This window comes from Uloborus diversus, chromosome 2 (assembly GCF_026930045.1).
Source record: "Uloborus diversus isolate 005 chromosome 2, Udiv.v.3.1, whole genome shotgun sequence".
Lineage (NCBI taxonomy): Eukaryota > Metazoa > Arthropoda > Arachnida > Araneae > Uloboridae > Uloborus > Uloborus diversus.
In genome coordinates this window covers 220,579,102-220,601,892 of record NC_072732.1, presented here as the reverse complement: position 1 = coordinate 220,601,892, position 22,791 = coordinate 220,579,102, and the positions used below count along the sequence as shown (strand labels likewise).

The 22,791-nt window shown below is 34.1% G+C and overlaps 1 long non-coding RNA gene across 1 annotated transcript; it reads left to right on the top strand.

Moving 5' to 3' along the window:
* The first annotated feature begins 2,993 nt into the window (after positions 1-2,993).
* On the top strand, positions 2,994-11,421 carry LOC129217707 (uncharacterized). Its single transcript, XR_008580245.1, has 5 exons — positions 2,994-3,115; positions 5,445-5,547; positions 7,095-7,174; positions 9,211-9,301; positions 10,216-11,421. It is a non-coding gene; the product is annotated as an uncharacterized LOC129217707 (long non-coding RNA).
* Positions 11,422-22,791: the final 11,370 nt, after the last annotated feature.

The following is a 22,791-nucleotide window of genomic DNA, read 5'->3' as shown; positions in this document are numbered from 1 at the left end:
TCGGGGTAACACATAGCTATACGCATATTCTCATGTGTACACGTATATACACGTATCTTCGCTTGTGTGCACGCATAAATAGGTATAATACACAATTAAAAGCAAATTTTACCTCTGTACACGAGTATACTCGGGGTAACACGTATCTCTACGCATAATCGTGTGTACACGTACATACTCGTATATACACGTATTTACTCGTTTATAAACGCATAAATATGCACATACACTTAGAAATACAAATGTGCCATGTTACACGAGTATACTCGGGTTAAACACGTATCTATAAGCCTATTATCATGTGTGCACGTACTTACTCGTATATACACGTATTTTCTCGTATATGCCTGCATAAATATGTATATACACGTTTAAATAGAAATTAACCTCTGTACACGAGTATACTCGGGTTAACACGTATCTATATGCATATTCTCATGTGTACTCGAACATTCTTGTATATACACGTACTTTCTCGTATATGCACGCTTAAATATGTATATAAACGTAGAAATACAAATGTACCTCTTTACACGAGTATACTCGGGGCAACACATATCTATACGCATATTCTCATGTGTACACGTATATACACGTATCTTCGCTTGTGTGCACGCATAAATATGTATATACACAATTAAAAGCAAATTTACCTCTGTACACGAGTATACTCGGGGTAACACGTATCTATACGCATAATCGTGTGTACACGTACATACTCGTATATACACGTATTTACTCGCTTATAAACGCATAAATATGCACATACACGTAGAAATACAAATGTGCCATCTTACACGAGTATACTCGTGTTAAACACGTATCTATAAGCCTATTGTCGTGTGTGCACGTACTTACTCGTATATACACGTATTTTCTCGTATATGCCTGCATAAATATGTATATACACGTTTAAATAGAAATGTACCTCTTTACACGAGTAAATTCGGGGTAACACATATCTATAAGCATATTCTCGTGTGTGCACGAACATACTTGTATATACACGTACTTTCTCGTATACGCGCGCTGGAATATGACGTAGAAATACAAATGTACCATTTTACACGAGTATACTCGGGGTAACACGTATCTAAACGCATATTCTTATGTGTACACGTACATACTCTTATATACAGGTACATACCCGTATATACACGTATTTACTGGTGTATGCACACATAAATATGTATATTTACTTAAAATTTCAAATATACCTCCGTACACGAACATACGCGGGATAACACGTTTATATACGTATATACCCGCACGTAGTCGTATGTACACGCATTAACTCGTGTATGCTTGCATAAATATATATATACACGAAGAAATACAAATGTGCCTCTGTTCATGTGATATTTATATTTTACGAATTTAATCTGAATTAAAAAAGTAATCAAATCAATTTGATTACTTTTAATCTGATTACTTTTAGTCTGACTAAATTCAATCTGATTAATTTAATCTGAACTAAATCAATCTGAACTAAATTAGTTTTTTTAGTCAACTAACGAGTTAGTTTAAACTAACGTTAATCTTCGTCTGCAATTGAATTAAATTTTTAAAATATTAGTCTGAACTAAATGGGAGTCAGATTACTTTAGTCAACTAATCAATCAATTACAAATTTAGTTGATTTTTTTAGTTGATGCCCAACACTGTAGCCAACAATTATAAGGGGTGCACCTCCGAGGACATATAAAAACATTTCATGAGTTCATGGTGAACTCAGACTTATTATTATCTCATCTTGACTAAAATAAATAGGTGATTAAGAAGCATGAACAATTAAAATGATCCCCCCAAATAAAATCCCCTGAAGCGTGGATTGTTCAGAATCACTAGAAAAGTCATGATGGGCGCAGAAAGAGCACTAATCAATCAGATGCGGGGCCACGGAATCGACGTCCGTCTAGCCACCTTTTTTTCTTACTTTTTTACTTATTTTTCTGCCTGACAAGGCCACAAGCACTATTTCTGTAGGTGGAACTCTTCGCGAGCAGGCATGATGATGGAGCGGGAGTCTCTCGTTCAGTCAACAGGGAGCAGAACAAAATGGCCGCCGGGACGCCGCGCCATTTCACCACATGGCTGGGGCTGTAGAATTCAGAGTCGTGCCGGGGCGTAGACGTTGACAACGGGACACTGCAGTCGGAACAAGTATCATCGTTGGGTTTCTATCCCTGGGTGGCAGGAAAATTGAGAGGTGTCTCGATCAGCTATCTCCGGCAAGGAAAAAGAAACCTGTTGTACTTGCTTCTCGGGGGCATCTCACTAGGTCAAATTTTGTCAATCTTGTTCGATCCTTTTTTAATTCTAAAAGGAGTAGGTCACATTCTGCTTTGGCTTCAGGAGGCTTTACATACTTAAACTGGGCGATAAATTATTTTTGAAGATCTCCTTTTCCTCCTCTTCCAGGCATGGTGTCCGAGCTCTTCTCTCACGAACAACATCTTTCACTCGGCAAAAATGGCAGAATGAATTCCCGCGCTCTTGTTCTACCAACGAGCGACCGGTTTCTCAGTGTGCTGTTAATTGGTGCTGCCACCTAGGTTGCGCGCAAGACACTAAATTGATTCTTTGTCGTTGCATTTCTTTTCATCGCTCAATTGTGACAAGCCTTGCTGTCACATCTACAAAGAATGCTTGCATAAAAATAATATTATTATCGATATAATTATTGATAATATTAGAATTGGATATTTTTGAAAATATTATTATCTTTTCGAACCCTGATTAGGGGCCTCCACTCCTTCGTTGCCCTGGGACCTCCACACTTCCAAATCTGGCCCTGGGTGCCGTTACCCTAACTGGTTGAGAAATCAGGCCAATTGTAGTTCTTGACAAACGTTTAGTTTCACTGTGTGATTGTTTTTATTTTGTTGAAAAACCTGCATTTGAGTAGACTTCTGTCTCTTAATGCCTGATGCTCATTCGGAAATTGAATACACATTCTGTTGATGCTAACATATGATTGAAATCTTTTTTCCAGCTTCGTCGTCAGCAAGAATTTGCAAAGCAGTTGGAAGAATTCCAAAAAAGAGATGCTGAGCTGAGGAAACGGAAGTCTACTGAAGTTCATTCTCATGGCGAAAATGGATACTCAAATAGTGTAGGTTTCCTGCTTTGAGTGTTTCTTAGAACTATGTATGAATATCATTTTATTTAATGCTCTTCTACTTGTGGCTAGATTTTATTTTTTTTTTATAAATCAAGTTTATATTATTCATGAAATGCAGTCTCTTGATTTTACTGTATAAATATGTTATTTTTCCTTTTTCTGTATGTAATATGATTTTTGTGACTGCAATAAAGATAAAAGTTGCTTTCAGGCCGGTCTTTAAGAAGGGTCAACCCTCCCGCCCTTGAAAATTCGTGTTTTTACGTATAATTGGTTGTGTTTTTTGTTTCCTGATAAAATACCCCCCCCCCCCAAGGAAATTTGAAATGACAGGCCTGGTTGCTCCCATTAAATTATCTGAAATTCAAGTAAGACTAAACAATTTATGCCTTATTTAACATTCGGTTTTAAAATTGTCATTCCAAAACTTACGGAGCTTGAGTCTGTAAAAGAACTTTCCAGTTTTAACACAAGATATGCATCTGTACAACCAGATACCAAATGTTTTTGAGCTGAAGAAAGTTATTAAATGCATTTTTGTGCTTTGTTGGTTTTATATTTGTTAAATGGTAAACAGCATTTCCGACCTTCTTCGTTTCTAACCCTTCATTTCAAAATCGAGTGCCCTCCTCTAAGAGCAAGGGTGCAACCCCCCTAAATAGTGCAAAGCCCCCTCCTCCAAAATGAGCAAAATAGCCTCACCACCAAAAACAAACAACCCCACATAAAAACTTCAATGCCACTGTCTACTCCACGCCCCCCCCCCTCCCCTTAGTGGGCACCCCTGACAAAATGCTGTGCATTGCTGTAGACTCTTGCTGGTGTGCTAAATTTGTTTTAGCTTCCAGTTTGTTGGCACTCTCAGCTTCAATGAGATGATATCTGCCTCCAGCTTGGTTATTGACTATTCCAGACCAATGAGCCCATAACAAGGGACGAAACAGCAGTCTCTGGATGTCATAACCAAGTTGTCAGTATATCACATGTAGTTCTGCCATAGTCCTGGTTTATGGGCAGCAACTGACTGCTTAAAGTTTGAGTTTGATTAAATATTTAGAAATAGGTTAATGAATTCACTTTTACCGACATCATGTGAGTTAGAGTACTTGTGTGCAAATAATCAGAATGAAATGTCTCCCACGTGAATGATTTGTGTTCTTCTTTACTAATAATAAGGCTGAAAGTCTGTCTGGATTTCTGTGACGCGCATAGTGCCTAGACCGTTTGGCCGACTTTCATGAAATTTGGCACAAAGTTAGTTTGTAGCATGGGGGTGTGCACCTTGAAGCGATTTTTCGAAAATTCAATTTTGTTCTGTATTCTATTCCAATTTTAAGAACATTTTACCCAGTAAATTATCATAACGTGGAAGAGAAAATTACGAAATTATCATAATGTGAAACCGTAACATGGGCGAGCAAATGAACGTAGCAAATTGGCGAGAAATTCATCATCCATTATTTGTAAATATGCAGGCAAACCAAATGACCTTTTAATTTTATACTACGGCAAAGCTGTGCAGGTACCACTAGTTTATAATAGGTAAATGAATGCACTTTTCCTGATATCATGTGAGTTAGAGTACTTGTTCGCAAGTACCGTATTATCCCGCATTATTTGGCATGACAGAAAAAAGGGAGGTTGACCAGAATGCCGGGAAATTCAAATTTTACAGAATGTTGGATAATTTGAGGTTTATTTTGCAACAAAACAAAAGCAAAATTCACCATTCAATTATTTGTGCAGGAAGCAAACCACTGTAAGTAAAAATAAATAAATTCCGAAAGTAACCCGCTTTCAAAAAAAAAAAAAAAAAAATGAATTGCATATAATATGTGCTTGTTATTTATGGTAGGTCATTATTAATGGAAGCAATCACCGTTACTACAATTTGTTCATAATTTTTTTTTAATGAATTACTTTAGGTTCCTTTTAGAGAGTTTAGTTTAATTTTTATTTATGGAATAGCCATTTTAAATTCTTTAGCACACTGGTTTAGGGACGGTAACTTACTGCTTAATTGTTTGCGCACTTAGTTTTAATTTAATTTTTATAAAATTATTTGTTATTAAGCAATATTTTTCTCTTGTTGAAATGACAAATTAAATTGTAAGTAAATATATTTACAAAATTAATCTGTATTAATACAAATAAGATATGTATAGAACTTATATTCATTTTTAAGCTGAATATATATTTTTTGTAGTATTATTTTTTTTCCTAACCTCCATTTTTGGGGCATGCCGGATAATGTGGGGTAATACGGTAATCAGAATGAAATATCTCCCTCCTGAATAATCTATGCTCTGTTCTTTCATAGGAATCCCTGCAGAAGAGGCGCAGTCCATCCCCTCCCGTTCCTGCAGTCAGGACAAAAGAGCTGATGGAACGTACGATCACCCCCATACAGTCCCTGGCTCAAGGTAAATTTTTCTGTGATTTGCATGAGTGCCTAAAAACTTTCTAAGCTTGAAATTTTCCTGAAACATAAAATTTTTGCCCAAAATTTCTCCAAACTATTTGCATTATATCTGTACCTCAGAGCAAGACTGACGCAAGTCCAAAAAATGTGATTTTCCATTTAATAGCGCATTCTATGTATAAGCCTATTCTGCATCAAGCCATGTAAATGTAATTCTTAAAAAACAATCCTTTTCAATTTTTTAATAGATTTAAAAGAGCGTGCGTTCCCTGCTTTGCATGCGCCAGAAAAAAAGTTTTTTATCTCTACTGTAAAATTATCATAATGTGACTTTTGACTCTGAGGTACAGATATTTAAAGTGCTACTGTGTGGTGAAATTTTGCAATCTCAATATTATTCAGCATAAGGAAGTGAAATCAATTTTGTAGCAACTTCTTAAGTATTCAGTAAGATATCCTTGCATGACTTTAAAATATTTAATTTAAAAAAATCACTTATCAGTTTTTTATTTATTTATTTATTTATATTTATTTATTTATTTTATTTTATTTCATTTTATTTTTTTATTTATTTATTTATTTATTTATTTTTTTTTGCAAAAAAATTTCTTTTGAATCTAGTTTGGGTGCTCAGGCATAGTTTGCATTCTGATCCCGAAGCTCATTGAATGCTAATAGATGTTTTGTTTTCTCTATAATAAGATACAGAGCTCAGTTGAAAGCAAAAGTGGGGGAAGAGGGGGGGGGAAATGACACGGGCTTGCAGTAGAAATATATTTTTGTTTCAACTTTTAAAGTTCTTGCTTTTTTTGAAATGTCAATCTGATTCTGAAAGACGTTTTTATTTCATGGTCTTCCAAAGGAATGTTTTCTATGTAACTTTCTTTGAACAATCTTTCTGCATCTAATTGTATTATTTTCATTTGAACTGTTTATTAGTTTAATTTCAAAGTAAAGTAAGTCTTTTTATTTTCATTAAATCTTTTAATTTCAAATACAAAATTAATTTGGAAACACTAACATATTTAAGTAGCATAAAGTTACTAAATTGTTTAAATGACCAGTAATTTAAAAAATATATATATAGTTAAAGCAGCTTTTGACAAGTAATTTCACTGTTAAAAATATATAATATTCTTTTAAAATATTTTTTCAAGAAATATAAGATAAAATAAAGAATAAATAAAATAAGGAGCATTTGTATGAAAAAATAATTACTTTCAATTATTATGTTCAACTAACTAAATGTTTACTCATTTTCTTAATCTTTTTAATTTGAATTTGAGTTTAAGACACTAGTGAATGTTATATACTTCCAAGTGGTTTATTTATTGTTTCAATGTTGTTTTAGGGTTTTCTTTCTTTTTTTAAAATATAAATGTATTTTAAACATTGTCATATTTCTTGTTATAGCATGTTAAAATTCATTGAAAAAATTAAAATCTTATCTATCTGCTTTTGTTTCATTGAATCCTATCACAATTTTGATGATGCGCTACAAAAAATTTACACATCTTGTATTTATTTGCTTGTATTTATCATTTATAGTAAAACCAGAGAATCTGTTCAGTTCTTTGGCAGAAATTAGAAGACAAATTCTGCAAAACCAAGATAAAAAGCAAACAAATGTAAGTGCTTTCATTGGTGATTTAGAGGTTTTGTTATCCAATCTGTTTTTTTTTTTTTTTTTTTTTTTGAAATGTCATTTGATGCATCTAGAAAGAATCTAAATTTATTGAAGTGTATATTTAATTAGTCTCACCAAAACAACAAGGTGAAAAGATATCCTTCATCCATATCTTTCATCCATAAGCTCATTTCTTATGCATTGAAAAATGCGTTCCTTGTAACGCCAAAACACCTGTCCAGTAATCTGCAATTGTGCTTTTTGACGTTGTTATTTCTTACTTTACCTTTGATAATAATAGATTACAAATTGTTGCTTGCTGAATTCTAGTATAGATGTGATACCATGAAAAATGTACCATAGGTTTAAGTCAGAAGCGTGAACTCTCCAGCAAAGAAAAAGATTGTGACTATCTGAAACTTCATGAATTAAAAGCATATCTATTGCAATATCAAAACTTTTTGAAACAATATCTGTACCTCAGGACCAGATTAACCTAAGTCCAAAAAATTGTTATTTTCATGTTATTACTGCATTGTATGAAGAATCTTATTTCACATTGAGTCATAAGAACATAATATCATAAAAACATTTCCTTTATAAATATTTACCAGTGTAATAAGAGTGGGTCCCATCCTTTGTATGTATAAAACTTTTTATGCTTTCCTGCAATATAGTACAGTGATAATGTGACTAAAGGTTACACCTATAAACTTTGATGCTGCATTCTTTATAGATTTTACATCTAAATCTTGCATCTATTTTACATGCAAGATATTTTAAGATATTAATGTATTGGAAAGAGTTCAAAGGCGGGCTGCAAGGCTAATAAATGGACTTTCTCATTTAGACTATGATTCCAGGCTTAGAAGGCTAAAAATGTAGTCTTGAGCAAAGAAGAGATTGAGGGGACATGATTCAGTTGTTTAAATTTATTAAAATGAAAGATGTTATGTGGCTGAAGTTTAGCACTGAAAATAGGATAAGGGGTCATTGTTTTAAGCTATTTAAAGCTCAGGCTAACGTGGGTATTAGGAAAAATTATTATTTTAGCAGGGCAGTGGGACCTTGGAACAGCTTACCAGAAGAGGTGGTAATGAGTACGGGAGTAGATAGTAAGAGGGCCATTGATCTCCACTGGGGATTGTAAATTGACTAGGACCAGCCTAGCTGGGCCCAGAGCCTGTTGCTGGTCATCACATTTGTATTTTGTACATCTATTACATCTATTTTTAGATCTATATCTTGCTGAATTCTAGTATAGATGTGATACCATGAAAAACGTACAATAGGTATAAGTCAGGAGAGTGAACTCGCCATCAACAAAAAGGAATGTGATTATCTGAACTTCATCGATTAGAAACTCATAAAACTTTTTGAAACAATATCTGTACCTCAGAACCAGATTAACCCAAGTCCAAAAAATTGTAATTTTGACGTTATTGCTGCATTGTATGAAGAATTTTATTTCACATTGAATCATAACAATATAATCCCACAAAAGCATTTCTTTATAAATATTAACCAGTGTTATAAGAGCGGGTCTCTGTTATAAGAGTGGGCATGCACCAAACTTTTTACGCTTTCCTGCAATATACCTTTTGGAGAGGGTTTGTTTGATCAAAAATCCCTTCTGAAGGGGATTTTGTGATCAAAAATATCTTCTGGAGGGTTTTATCAAAAAACCCTTTCATATGCATAAACAACTGTATTAGAATTTGCATCTATGCTAAAATCAATGGCTCTGGGGGGTGTTTTCACCCCTTAACCCCCTCCCCTTGCTGCGCCACTGATGTGACCTAAGGTTACACCTATAAACTTCGATGCTGCATTCTTAATAGGCTTTTTATCGTGGCCTCAGAGCAACACTAAGACATCTAATCCCACAAATAACACTAAGATATCCTAATGTTGCTTTGAGGTGACGATATGTAACTCTTCGATATTGGAGAGAAAATCTGTTACAGACTGTATTACCTGATTTTATGAAAAAAAGTTTCTCCAGTCAGTACCAATCTATTTTCTTTTCTTTCTCAGGCTTCCTATAAAGTGATGAATCGTCGGACAGTGGCAGATGTTGATGACGAATCCGACGAAGAGGCCGTATCTTATTCCCGAGTGCCTTCAGGTACCATGGCAATTTTTTTTAACAAATCAATGTTAGTTCATGTTTCCTCAAAATGATTTACTCAAATGCTTGGTTGGTGCTTAAAAGAGATCAATTTTGGTTTCTAACGGCCCTGAAAGAGCTAAGTTTATGTTTTGTACATGCAGAAACCTGAAAAGACTCGGTCTTTCCAGTCAAAAAAAAAAAAAAATTACTAGCACAATGTGAATAAAAATTTAAATGATCCCTCGAATTTTATTGATTGGATAGAAGGAAGAAGCTGCCAAATCAAAAACGAAATCGGGGTTGCGAACTCTTCCGATTTTTGCTGTAGATTTCCGCTTTTCTGCCAAATCTCTGGCTTTAGTTTGTTTTTCCTGATGTTTAATATTCTTAATAAATTCCGTACTTTTTAAGAAACTTTCTCAATATTTTATAACTGGAGTAAAATATTTGGTGACTAATCTCATGGCTTTGAGATTGTTTGTTACAGTATTTTGCTTTGTGAGCAGACTGGATTTGAGACGCTTCTTTCTCACTGATCATTAAGTTAATGCAATGGAATAAAGCATGTGTTTATGACCTGAACTTCAGAAACCAAAATGACAAATGCTATGTGCTAGTATTTCAACTTTTATAGTATGAAAAAGGCCAATAAATTACAATTAAACTCTGAAAATATGGAATCCTCCCAATAAAGAGTAAGATAAAAGACAAACTAGTAGTTGAAACTATGCTAATGCTACCGCTAAGTTCATATCACTTTTATCTTTTTAAGGTTTCTTAAAAAATAGTATACAGCATCACATCCTTGTCCTCCTAGTTTTGAAAAAGTCTTGTTCTCCAAACTTTTGTTTGCATGTTGTGTTTCATTCTTAGTATTAAGAGCATTGTACTTTATACTGAATATTTTATTTATTTATTTTTTTTTTCAGTTGCAGAGTAAATGAATTTCAGTGCAAAAACAACAGGGACTATAGTTTTGCAATCATGTGTGATCTCAAGCTTCACAAGTGTTCTGTTTTGGTGTTGGAGTTTATTGCATGTATTCTAATGTAATTTATATTGTATTTTTTCCTGTCCAAAAAATACTTTTAAAATTGATAAATCCTTGTATATAATGCAATCAAATGTTTTGTTACAAATCTCGAATGAAAGGAGAGAATAAGAAATTAATAACTTACCTGCATGCAGAAGCAATTAATGAGGAAAGCAACATCTTAAGCACAATTGAAAGATGTTGCTGACTTTTATATGATTACAAGTAACACTTTTATTGATGCATTAAGTGTCGAGCTGTAAGAGCTAATTTGAGTGCAACTCCACTTAATCATTAAACTCTTGAATCTGACAATTTTTTTGCAGTTATGAAAGGGTTTCTTTAAATTTTAAAACACATAAATGCAATATTTTATGCTATAAAATGTTGATTCTCTCATCAATTCTATTTTCAAGTTTCAAAGTTCATTTATATAATGTAATCAAATGTCTTGTTAAAAATTTGAGCAAGAATAAAGAATGTTAATATTACCCACACAGTTAAAATATATAAAGTACAATAAACAATTTATATGCACGCCAAAAGAAGGAACTTGTACCTTAAAAATATTGACGTAAAAAAGTTTGTTGAAAGTTTTTAAAATTGATTTTATCAAAATTTTAATCAAAATTTAGTAAAATTAATATTTATTTTGTATGTTTGTTTAGCTAATTTATTTTTATTATTATTACTACTGAAGATTTAGGTAAAATATTCTTTATCTATGTATATATTTTTCAGTATATTTTTCATCTTATAACTTGTACTACTGTAAATTTATTTGAGTAACCAACCAAAAAGTAGACTTCCAATTGCAATATATGCCTTCTGTATTGTTCAATAAATAATGGAAAGTGCCTGTTGTTAGAAATTCATTATAAAATGTTATTAAAAATCTATACAATTGCAGAACCAATCATACCTTAAAACTCACAATATAAAACTAACAATGTGTTGAAATTCCATTTTCAATTTTTCTGACTAAGCTTTTATGGATTTTTTAAAATGAGGTTTTTATTGTAACTACATTACGTGAATTTATATTCATGCAATAATGTATTTATTGTGTATTTTGTGTAATAACTTTGTTTGACTAAGTAAATAAAAATATATTTAAAGACAAATCAATGCATTGTAATTTACTTCTGAAATGTTGAAAAATTTATAATATGTTGTAGTAAAAATATGGTGTTGTGGGATGTAAAATTGATGAGAATTTTCTTTTTTTAACCCTTACTTTTATTGTATTGAATTCTGCTGGCATAGTTGATATCTATAGTGTTAATAGACGTGATTCATTCAATTTTAAAACACCATACTGTGAAATCCCCTTGCAACAAAATATCCATTTCAATGAAATAAAATTTTCAGTCCTGATCTAATTTCCATTACGTTACTTAAATTCCAGTACTACGAAGTAAGTTTACAGTTTCTTGGAGTGCGTTGTAACAGGATTTCACTAGACAGTAAAACTTCGATAAGTCGAACTTTGATGTGCCAAAACTTTTGGTAAGCTGAAGTGAATCTTTATTCCCATGTAACTGAATGAGGAATTATTATTATTTATTTTCTATTAGCAAAATTTTATTTTATGACCGTCGTTAGACTTGCGTTATTAAAGTAAACTCCAAAATTCAAAGTCATTTTCCCCTTCAAGTATGAGCAAAAAGAAAGGCTAAATTTATAAATTGAGTGGAGTAATGTTGCAAAAAAAAAGGAAAAATTAATTCGAATTCTGAAATTTTGAATTTAAATTATGTTTTTCGCAATCACGAGCTGCGACAGGACCCTACTCATTGGTTACTACCCTACTCACTTGTTTTTAGACACGGCTCCTATCCCTCCAAGCCTATCTCTCCTCTTGAGCGGTTAGGTGTGTACAGTTGTGTATGTGTAGACTTTTGTGTGTGCGTAGATTTGTGTATATGCACGTTGGCGAATGTGTATGTGTGTAAAGGCGCCTGTGTGTAGGTGTGTGAGTGCGTATGTGTATGAGCGTGCATGTGTGTAGGACATGGACGCCACTGACTAGGAGTGGCTACCGGTGACGGTGGGGATTGAAAAAGGCATGGACACCAAAGACGGTCAAATGAGAACAATAAGCAGTCGTAATTGCTCAAAAAAAAAAAAAAACTATGATTCAATCTAATACAGGTTTTTTGGATTTTGTTGCAGTTGAAGACGGAATTTTAGTCACAGAGTACTGAATTGGTGAGGATATTTTTTCATGAGTAAGTAAAAATAGAGAAAAGGTTCCTGGTGTTGAAGAGATAAAAGGATTTGAGACAGCAATAAAATTACGCTTCATTCAAAATAGTAAAAGAGCAGAACATGTATTGCGCATTTTCATGGAATCCCGTCTGAATGTTCCCGACTCCTCATTTGCAGATTTTTTTTAATAAAATTTTCTTTTTCTTTATTTATTAAGTAAAAAGTTATACTTCGGCATAAAAATATAATTTGTTTTCCACCCCGTACAAACTCTTGAATTTATATAGTTAAATTATGTCAAGAAGATATATAATCTTCTTGATGCATTATTCTATCAATTTTGGCTCTTGTTATAAATTTATTGTGTTTCAGTGGTATGATTTTAATTAATTCTATAGTTTTGCTTTCGTTTTCAATGAACATAATTTTCAATAACTCTCCTTCCCTGCTCCTTCGATTTTTCGAAGTTTTACTATATATTCAAAAGTACTCATTGTCTTGAAGTAGCTAGCGTACTGTAATCACAATTTTAAGGAAAAATCTTTTTTTTTTTTTTAAATTGATACTGCTAAGAGCTTAAAAGGTATTTTACTTGGCATTTTCGATTTAATTGCTAAAATTGAATGTTTAATGAAAATCAACTTTGTTTTTTGCCATTTTATTATTCACTCGCTTTAGGTTATACAAAGTGTTTTTTTTTCCTAATTTTTTCAGACTTTAAAATTCTTTTATTTTAAAACCAAGTTACACACTATAAATTTTGAAATTAATTATTGTTTTTTTTTACATTTCAATGTTGTTGGTTACAAAAGATTTTCTTCCAACTAATAATGAAATCATTTGAAATTGAATTTTGTACATAAGTAAATATTTTCACTATTTTTTAATAGTTAAAATGCTGTATTCCTTCATTAAAACCTAAGTTCTTGATTAGAGAATAGCTCAATATGACTGGTTGTTTAAAAAGGTTCCAATTTGTTTTACATAAATATGTCCATTATTTAAGTAAGTAAAACTGCATTACTTCTATACTTTCACAATTACTTGTTATTCTCACAGCAACAATTATGCTGCTTGAAAATTCAGTTCAAAATTATTTCCAAATAAACTTTTTTAGTTTTATCATAATTATATATGTCTTTAAGAGTGGTTTTAATAATTTCTTAGAATTCTTATGTTAACAGTTTACTGGAAGTAAAGAATATTTGTTTTAGATTTCCTATAATATTTCTTCGTAGATATTTTAATTTACTATTTTTACTATAAAAAAAAGAAGCTTATTTTCAAAAAATATTTTTAATTAACAGCTTAAAACGTTTTAAACACGGCATTTTATTTAATATGCAATGGTTTTCAGGTAGGGTAAAGGAAGAAAACCATTATCCATGGTAACGTAAATCAGGGAAATTCAGTGAACTTAATCAGGGAAAAGTCAGGGAACTTTTATTCGCCGTTCCTGTCGCCACCCTGTATTAGATGACTAAGACATTTCGTAAAAGAAGTAAAACATGCTTAAATGGTGCTTGGCTATTTTTCTCAAGTTTTATGATTATTGCTTTTCTTTCCCCCACACTCTCATCAGCAAAAGTCAGTTTGTCTAATAATTATTTAAATATTTAAAAATACATAAGTAGCTGTATTATATTCAGTGATTGTGTAAAAAGAAAAAAAATGTTTAATTGTAGTTATTATATTGTAAAAGGGTCATCCACAAGTGATGTCATGCTTTAAGGGAAAGAGAGGGTAACAAAAAGGGACCTCACACAATTATAACAGTATGTTAATAAAAAAAATAGGACGTGTTGCAAAGGGGAAGGGGGTCAAATATGATGAAAAAAAAGTGCGACATCATTTATAAGGACAGCCTATTATTATTCCTTCAAAATTTCCTTTTACTCCTTCATTTTATTTCTGAAATTGAGTACGAACAATTATACAGGAATGCTCTAGGGGCACTTTTAAAGACAGTAATTTGTGTGTGTGTGTGTACCCTAACTATAAAAAACTGAATACTTAAGAAAAACTCAAAGATCATATCCAAGCAGCAGTGATAATTGTATCGCTGATTTTGAAAGGAGCGTAAGTCACCAGTAATTGATTTATAGAAAACTTGATAAAACCGTTTATATCAAGTTACAAATATGTTACTATAAATCTATAGCAGTCATTCCAAAGGCATTGCTTTTACATATGTTCAGTGAAGTTTTGGTTAATTTCCGATTCAATTTGGATCAAATACCGAATTTACAAATTAGATGACTTACACTCTTTTCAAAATCAATTGGTTTTTGGCAATAAAAAAATACTTTTCTTGCACTTATTTTAAAGATATTTTAATTGTATAAATGTTAAATTTTTTTCCAAACTACATTTCATCGTCGTCACTGGCGTTGTCAGAAGACATGGTTTTCCAAAAGAGGATCCTTTTGTAGAATCCATGGTGTTATTCAGGAATGTGAGGGAAGAGCTTTCTAATGTCAGTCAACTTCTTTTCATTGATCGACACCTGATCAGTGAGTGTATGCTGGAGTAGTTGGTAGATCGGGGATGTTCTTGACTTTCAGGAGTTTGTAACTGTTGTAGTTAAGACCGTCAATCCAGTCAAAAGCAAAAAGAGTCCCAGGTGTTGAAGAATCAAATACGTACATCTTGTTGGGACTGACGGAGGGCTTTTTTCAAAGACTCAGGATTTCTTACAAAACTCTGGCCACCATTGACTGAAATCTTTGACTTCTTTGGGGTGTAGCCATGGGTGCAAGTTTGGTGATGTGTTCAATAGGGCTCGACCGATGGCATTTTTTTACCGATGCCGATTGTTGGCCGATTGTTCAAAGATGGCCGATGGCCGATTGTTTTCCTCCAAATGGCCGATTGCCGATGCTGTTGGCCGATGGCAAAAAAAAAATCTAACAGAAATAAATTGATAAAATTGTCAGGGATTTAAAGGATCATTGATTCATTTCACTTTACTTCCTTTCTACGGATTAAGAATTGTAATACTCTCCCCCCCCCCCAAAAAAAAATCAGATTTCGACCTAAATTTTTATTTTACGATCATCCAATTTAAACTTCACAAGTTTTTCTGCGCATATGTACATGCATATGTACCTAAGAACATATAGATGACCGAAATATCCATTTTGAAAGCCTCCTTAGTTAAAATTATCGCAAATTCTCTTGTGATGTTTTCATGCGCGTAAACTTACGTCACTCAAAAACGTTATGAAATAGTAAGTTGAAAACTCATACGTAGGTAGTATAATCTAAAAGTTCGAGGACAAGTTGTATAAAAATTTACTGTGAATATATCTACAAAATAGTCACCTTGAACGACTATGCACTTCTGCCACCGTTCGTATAGCTTTTAGAAGGACTCCTGGAAGACATTTATCGCAACCTCCTGTAAGGGCTCTTTCGTTTTGACTTCATCGTGGGGAAGAAGGCGACTTTCATGTTGAGGATGCACGGTTCGACTGGTCAATACTCTGATATGACAAACCAATAACATCACGTTTCGTCGGACTTAGCTCCGTATGACTTTTACCTGTTTCCAGCAAAAAAAAACATTTGCATGGACGCTGCTTTCTTCCGTCAGGAGAAGATAAAGCTGCATCACAGAAGGTAGTGAAAAATGGCTTCCAGGAGTTTTTCCAAAAGTTATATGAACACTGGCAGAAGTACATAGTCCCTCAAGATGACCTTTTGTAGGTGGATGTTCTTCGGTAATGTGAACTATTCTGGGTAAGGTTTTATACAGCTTATCCCTCGAACTTTTGGATCGTACTACGTACAATCTGTATAGGGTGTAGTTATGCTTCTCCTTTTTTGACTGCTGTATGATGGAAGACGAAGAACAACAGCCAAAAAAAAAAAAAAAAAATGGAGGAAAAACAAAGAGACTGTTTAATAACCAATTGATTTTTTTTTTAAATTGAACATATAACTAAGATTTCAGTAATATTTTAATAATGTTTGGATTTAGGTAAACTAAACATAGTTAAAAAGCATTAAATTATGTTGTTTAATCATTCAAAAAAAAAATATGAAACCGTCAACAAATTACGCTATTAAAGTGGAAAGATTGCACGTAGAAATTCTTTAGTCATCAAGTTAAACAAAAAAGGTAACAGATAAATTACAATATTAAATCATAATAGGAATATTTTCATACTAGAAAAGTTGGCATTTTTCATAAAATGTATAACAGTGGCGTAAATTTTGCGGAAAAAAGAAATAGCCACGAAATGAGTGAGATTCTTAAAACGCAGCTACAATAAACAAACTCAATATTTACCCCAAGTTAATGACTGAATACATATACATACTACTTGATTTGATGTTACCACACGTAATATTGAACAATTTGATTGATTAATCTTTTATGGAGCACTACAAACACGTTCAAATTAAATTTTTCAATTTAACAATAATTTTCTGAAATTTAAAAAATTGCATAGTAGAAAATCCTTGAAGCTTTTCTATAACATATTATTAAACATATGATGAAAACGAAAATATCTTATTTATTGATTTTATATAAATACATAAAAATAGTTACAACAGAAAAAAAAATCGATCGCTATTAATGATGCAAAAAAGACATTTCTTGACCAAAATAAATAATCGCTAAATATTTAAGAAATGCTTGAAACGACGGGGGCGGATTAGGGGGTCACCCTCTAATTTTGGAGTAACTCACAATGTTAAACTTCGGCCCCAATTTCGGCTTAATTTTTTTAGTACAGAAGCGCCATCTCCAATGCCTCGGAAGAGTTTCTGAATCTACTTCAGCACTTCCGAAGAAAAATTCAAAATCTCTTTGTTTTCCGAATTATGTCACAATTCAAAACGTCTTTAATCAATGTCTAATTAATGCTCTAAACTCTTCCTAAGCAATAGATAAAACTTGAAAAAAAAATCTCTAATTTTATGAATGGTGTTAGTTTTAAACAACTCAGAAGTACAACTTTAGTTTAATTTCAGAAAGTGAGGGTGTGGGAGGAGGAGCACGCAAGTGTTCTCGGAAATACAAAAAATAGTCGCAAAAAATAGAGTTCAAAATAATAATAAACATTGAGCAGAAAAACCCTTTTAAAACTTCCACCCGAGTTTGTTTTGACGTGCAGTGGCGGATTTAAAATGTAGTAAATGTTGCAATTGCACGAAGGCCCCATAACCATAGGGGCACCGTAGGAGTTACAACAATGCTTTTGATAAATGTTTTACAACTTCTGTGATAGAGAAATACGGCCCCAAAATATATTTCGACGGGCCCCAATCTTGTAGCTCCCCCGAAGCGATACAGAAAAGACTGCATTACTGTGATTCATATTACAAACATTGAAAAATTAAAAATTACCATCGGTTCAACGGGAATCGAACAAAATGAGACAAAACCGGTTTCGCCATCTCAAATTTGTTTACACGGTCTCCAATTCGGTAATATATCACCAAATGATCGTCAGTCTGAGACGCTATATGTTTTTTTTTTTTTTTTTGTCGTGTCCATGGACAATTAAATGGCTCCGTGTGTCTTCAAGACCGCATCCGCTAGCTGCAACGCATCTGTGCTGTAGAGGACCTCTCGAAGTTCTGAAGCCAGTGGCACCATACCCAGCTGCAGAACATGTGGGATAAGGGCCGGGCACTCAAGAATGTGATCCGGAGTCAGTTGGGCATCGGTGCAGTTCTTGCAGGGGATATAAGTTCTCGTTTTGTCAGGAAGAATTTTCATCCCTTTATAGTGGTTTGTTCTTAATCTTGCAATTGTAGATGTTAGGATTCTGGGGCAATCAAAGTCGGTGATGAGAGGCTTCTTAAAGGTATGTGGCAGAAGTCTATGTTTTGCGACAGCATTTGAGTCTGCTAGCGTGATGGTGGTGCAAGGTTTGCCAATATTTCTGCCTTCTTTTGCTAGGGAATCCGCACACTCATTCCCTTCAATATTCACGTGTGCCGGTATCCATTGCAGCATGCAGGATTTTCCATTGCCGTGCAAGTCTTCGAGTAGGGCATTTATGGCAGAGGTGATGTTGGTTGCTCCGTTTTTGATTGCTTCTAAGGCCGCTTTTGAGTCAGAGAAGATTGCCAATCCATCAGTTGGGACTGAGATTTCTTGATTGGTCATGTAAAAGGTGAGTGCCTCCTTAATCGCAAGAAGTTCGCTGGTGAAGTTAGAAGCAATTATTCCTGTGTTGATTTTATGTGTATATTTATCTCCATTTGGAAGGAGGAAGAGAATGCCAGCACCTCCTTTGTTGAAGGATATGTCAGATGAGCCGTCCGTATAGACAGTCACAAAGTTACCCTGGGAGAACTTTTCAATCGTCTCAAGGCCTTTTTGTCTGAGTGTTTGTGGGTCTTCTTTTTTCGAGCATGGCTGTAGGAGGTTCAAATTAATCTTTGTTTCCTTTGGTGGCTTTCTGGGAAATAGAGGCTCTTTCAAAAAGTTCAAGGTGGAATGCTCTAACTTTATTTGGCTCCTGATGTCTCCATCAAGTTGGAGCGTTGATGATCTTTTAAGCCTTTTCCTGTCTTTCCATTCGTTGAACACTCTGGTGGAGATATGGTCTTTATTGTAGCAATGTAGTTTGTTGGTGAACTTGATGGTGGTAAGATTGCGCCTACACTCCAGAGGAGGCAGACCACATTCCTGTTCAGCTTTTTCGTTATTAGTGGAAGAGACTGCGCTAATAATAATTTTTGATGCTCGGTGTTGTATTGAATCTAATTTAAGTTTGGAAGTGGCGGATGCCGGACACCAGATTGGGGCAGCATATTCAAGTACTGGTCTAATAATAGAGCAATAAGCACTTTTTAGGGTTTTAGGTCTTGATCCCCATGTAGTTCCGCAGAGTTTTCTAAGTATGTTTAATTTTCCAAGCGCTTTGTTAGAAGTTTGTTCAATGTGCTTTGAAAAGCGAAGCTCAGGGTCTAAGGTTACACCGAGATAGGTAGGGAAGAAAACCCTTTCGATGTTGGAGTCTTCAATTTTAATATTTGCATTAAAAGTGCCTCTATGTCGTCTGTCAGTAGAGAAAATGCAAAAGTTTGTCTTGTCAGCATTTATGGTCAACTTGAGCTCTTTTGCCCATGCGGCAATGCCCCTCAGAGATTTGTTCAGAGCCTCCTCTGATGCTGCAATGTCTGCGTGAGTATGCCATAGAGCGACATCGTCTGCGTAGCATGCGATTTTCATGTCTGGATGAATGTGAGGGTGAATGGTGCTCATATATGTAAGAAAAAGAAGAGGACAGTTTTGCATTGAAATAAGTAATTAATAGCCACAAAAAATCAGTTAATAGGCTTTTTAGAACATCCGATCGAAAACAAAAAGGGAAGGTCACAACTGGAACGTGCGCACTTCCCACAGGCGAAAATTTAGCCTTCTACAGCTTACCATTTTTTAGTTATGACTTATGAGAGATACATGCGTGCATCCAGCCGCAAGAAACAACGCAATAATTAACGTGTTTGGTACCTGAATGCAGTATTAAAAACTCTTTTCAGGGGTGACCAAAATATAAATTCATACTGAAATTTAAGTAAACAATTTTGTTTGAAAACAACAACTCTCTTTACTTTGTATTAAAAAGTAAAACAAAGGTCTTTTTTTTTCAAAAACATCGGCCAATTCCATCGGCTTTTCGATGTTTTTCAGGCCGATGGGCCGATGTTTCCTGCAAGTTAGCATCGGCCGCCGATGCCGATGGCTAAATTGTTGAACCATCGGCGACCGATGCATCGGTCGAGTCCTAATTTTTAGCCTCTCTCCCCACCCCCCACACACACATGTGTGCTTAAGGAAAAATTTATGAGTATAAGTGTTTTAGATTTTAACAATGGCAGTTTTGGAATTTGTGATGTTTAATCTGAATTTTAAGTTTTTGTCTTTTATAACAACATGGACCCAGTTTAAATTGTAATATTTAAACATTTTGATATAGTCCAAAAATCTAAAAACTGGCAATAACGGAGGGTCTGGAACTCTCCCCCAGAAATATTTTTAAATTGAAGTCCAAAAAACGCAATGGTATTCTATTTTGGTAAAGTTCAGGAAAAAGAGGGGACTCTCAGGGACTCTCTTACATCAAATTTTTTAAACTGATAGTCCCAAAGTCACAATATTGGGCGATCTTCAAAAATATTGGAGAAAGATTGTGTGTGGGGATGGGGGCGCTGGCTCTTCCTGAAATTGAAGCTTTAAAAACAAAATTGTACTCTATCTTTCATAACATTTACACGCTTTTTGAATGCATTTGAAGTGATGGAGTTCAAAAACTCTCCTTCGCCAATATTTCGAAATTGAAGTTCCAAAAACGCAATTTTAGGCGATGGTGGATGATGATAGGGATAAAAGCGTTCGGGGCTCCCCGCCATTAGGTTTTTGCCGTTCGCAAACGTTTTTATTGCAGCAATAAAATCGCTTGGGACAAAAGATTTTCACTTTTGCAACATAAATCAGTTCTGATCGGAAAGTCTACCCAAGATAGCGCGAACAAACTAGAAAAGAAGGAAAGGTGGGGGAAGGGTATGGGCGATTATGGGGAAAAAATTCTTTTATAAGATAGCAGGTGGTAAAATTAGCAATAAAAAAACAGCTGCAGGGAAGTAGATATATTTTTTAAACGAAGAACACTATCCAATATTCGTTAATTAAAATAAAAAGATCGAAAATAGTAAGTGAAAAACAAAAACGAAAGGTGGTAAATTCGAAAAATTAGCGAGAATAGCAAGCAACTATGCTGTCTGAAATGCAGTGAGTTGGAAATAACAGAGCTACCTAAAATAGTCAAACTGCGCTAGTTCAAAAGCCACTCCAAAAGCACGTAGCAAAACAAAACAAGCCCATGGCGGAAAATCGAGAGAATGTTGATGTAAATTCGTGTTTATGGAAAGGTCCAGTTATTAAAGCATATTTTTCAAACACTCAATTTTTTTTAGGAAAAACTGAAGGATAGCCATCGATTTCTTTTCCGTCCCGACCTCCGTCTCGGAAATTTTGTCCAAGACGGATATCCGTCCTGAAACGGAAGGTCTTGCACCCATGGGCGTAGCACCTTGACGGTGAAGGAATCCTTTCTGGCAGCCAGAATCATTGCATGATATTCCTCAGAGACGTAGATGTTTTCTCTGCTAAAATAGTGGTGTGTTTTCGTGGGAAATAATTTAATATGCTCCACCATTCGGTTGATTTCAATGGCGGAAATCTCGAAATATGGTGAAGGAGCATGAGCGCGCAGTTCTTTTGGAGTGTCTCCTCATCTTAACAATCATTGAAAATGCCTTAGCTTCTTTTCAGAGACGCTGCGAAGACTGAGAAAAACCTTTTGACAAGCAGGTACCTTTTGGGAGCCCTGCATGACATGATAGCTGAAAGTGGACTGCTTCTCTCGTGGTTTTTTTTTCTGGGACTATGTTTTTCGACTTCATGGTGATCAACGAGGGACTGAAAATAGACGTTTTGTACTGGATTTGATTGCATAGAGCACAGATTAGCAAGGAGACCGTCACGTTTCTCTAGGGAAAATGAATCAAAACATGTTTCTGACTCCTTTTTTACGTTTTTTTCATGTACTTCGTAAATCATTAATGTTAAAAAAATTACCTAAACCAAAACAACATTGATAATGACGATGCAATATTGGTAAAATAATGATGCAATATGGTGAAATAATGACCACTACAGTTCAAAAAACACTATACCACAAGAGAAACAAAAAATATTACCTTGCACAACCAGCAACATCTACTAGAATTGTCAATGAGTTTGAACAGGGCGTAAGTTCAATGACTAACGCTCTTTTCAAAGTCATCGCAAATTTCCCCTCCATTTTTCTCAATCGCTATTTATACAGACTTATGCCGTTTTCATCTCATTTAGTAGATTTACTACCACAGTACCGTTTCCCAGTATTATCTCAATTTGTCGAAAATGGTGACTTACGCCTTTTTCAAAATCAGCGATTCACTTGTTACCCAGACAATGATACAAATAGTGTGGGACAGGTTGTCCATGAGTGAGGTGTATACAATAATCATTAACAGAGTGTGCAAACTTGTATTATTTGTAATTGTTTAATTTTTTTGTACATGATTGTATGTGTCATACTTAACTTTCAAATAAGTAGCTTTCAAAAATCACTCATTTAGGGTAACCCTGTAGGTTTCCTGGAAAGTGGCTAAAATGAATTTCTTTGAATGTTCAGTAGCTTGTAAATTTAAATTTTCCAACTGAAGATTCAAAGATTTTTATTTAATA